This window comes from Vespula pensylvanica, chromosome 12 (genome assembly GCF_014466175.1).
Source record: "Vespula pensylvanica isolate Volc-1 chromosome 12, ASM1446617v1, whole genome shotgun sequence".
NCBI lineage: Eukaryota > Metazoa > Arthropoda > Insecta > Hymenoptera > Vespidae > Vespula > Vespula pensylvanica.
In genome coordinates this window covers 1,045,450-1,047,505 of record NC_057696.1, presented here as the reverse complement: position 1 = coordinate 1,047,505, position 2,056 = coordinate 1,045,450, and positions in this window count along the sequence as shown.

Sequence of the window (2,056 nt, the reverse complement as noted above, 5' to 3'; positions counted from 1 at the left end):
AAAGAAAAAAAAAAAAAGAATTAATTTCTCATCAGATTAGTTACGCTTATTAATATACAACGAAATGTAAATTAATTACGTATCTGTTGTAACAAGTTTCGTTAAAAATTTTTTCATATCCATAAAGTTAAAAGTACGTATATATATATATATATATACACATTTATATCTATCTATAAATATTCTATCTCGTATAAGGAACAGAGAGAAAAGAAAAGGATTGTTCGAGTAATAAATAAAAGTACGATAATTTATTTATCTTTCCGGAATTTATTTAGATACATATTCGATAAATTTACAGAAAGAATGTCGTAACTTATTCTTTCGATAATCCGATTTCTTCGTCGGACTACTCTGAGGGGTAAGAAAAAAAAGAGAGAGAGAGAGAGAGAGAGAGAGAGAGAGAGAGAGAGAGAGAGAGAAAGAGAGGGAAAAAACGAGAAGAACGTACGCATATTTCCTTTCGAAATTTTTCCGTTTCATCGCGACGACCTTACACTGTTTGCAGTTAAACAATATTACGCAGTAAAATTTATGATCGCGCCCTTACTCGAGCTCTCCCTATAATGTTTTCTTTCTCTCTCTTTCTCTCTCCTTCTCTCTCTTTTTCTATCTTTCTCTATCTTTCTCGTTCGATGAGGGTGGCTGAAAGAGTATCAACGGCACGAGAAATACGGATGTTATGGGCAGTGACACCCCTTCGTGTATCCTGTCGTGATCCACGGCTTAACGGATACCGCCCCTAAAACCTCCGTTCGCGCTCAACGTTTGCACGTTTAAAAAGAGGGAAAACTCGCGGAACGAAAGGGTCACGTCGAGCCGCGAAACGAGCCGTAGATTTCGCTTAAATTCTTTTAATCGAAGCGACCAAACGACCGACCATCGAAAATCTTCATATTCTCTCTTTTTCTTTCTATTCGTTATGTTTCATCGATCGTTCGACTTTCCTTATCGATAAATTCCTTTTCGAAAGAAGAAAGATATATATTCTTTAACATTTGCATTTAAGCATGCCCAACTTTTCATAAATCAACTTAAATATTAGATGGTTATTCACTTTTATTTTATCTTTCAAGATTTTAGACATCTTGTTAATCGTCTTAATTCTCGAGAGACAAAGAGAGAGAGAGAGAGAGAGAGAGAGAGAGAGAGAGAGAGAGAGAGAGAACAATTCTATGGGTAATAAATTTGATCATCTACTAATCCACGCGTTTGATGATTTAGTTTCTTCTCCACTCGAATTTCGCGAGATAGATAGATAGATAGATATATAGATAGATATATAGATAGATAGATAGGTAGATGAAAACCGCGAAAGTAATAACGCATTTCTGTTCTTTTTTTTTCTTTTTCTTTCTTTTTTTTTTTGTTCTTTCTATGGTATTGCGTAGGCGCGTACGTTTATACATCGTGGCCTCGTAAAAAGCGAACAATATTCCTTCGACGGAAAGCCCAGGGGCGTCGTTACTCTGGGCCACCGCATAGCCGACGACTCTCGTTTGCCATTCTCACTGTTACAGAGAAGAACGAGAGACAAAAAGAGAGAGAAAGAGAAAGAGAAAGAAAGAGATAGATGGATAGAAAGAAAGAAAGAGATAGATGGATAGAAAGAAAGAAAGAAAGAAAGAAAGAAAGAAAGAAAGAAAGAACGAGTCTCCGTTTTTTACGCGTCTAATATCTCGCCTCGACGTTACACTACAATAAATGAAAGAAAAGAGGCCGTCAACGAAACATTATCAACCGAAATCGAGTAAATACCTATCACTTTGCCGCCATTCTATTTCTTATTTCCCCTCGATTCTCATAAAATCAGAATTTTACTTTCACGTAAAATTCATCGTCCCGTTGTTACAATCATTATCAATTAATTACGAAGAGTTTCATTCCTCGAAGAAGGGTCAGAAACGGGATTGACGATAAAACTCGATGGAAAGCAACGTTTTCGTCAGTTATTTTCAACATTTTCGGTAATAGCGAGTTAAAGGAGTCTGGCCTAGTCTGCTAGTTCGTAGAGAGAAAGAGAATGTGGAAGAGGGTTGTGTACGAAAGAGAAAGA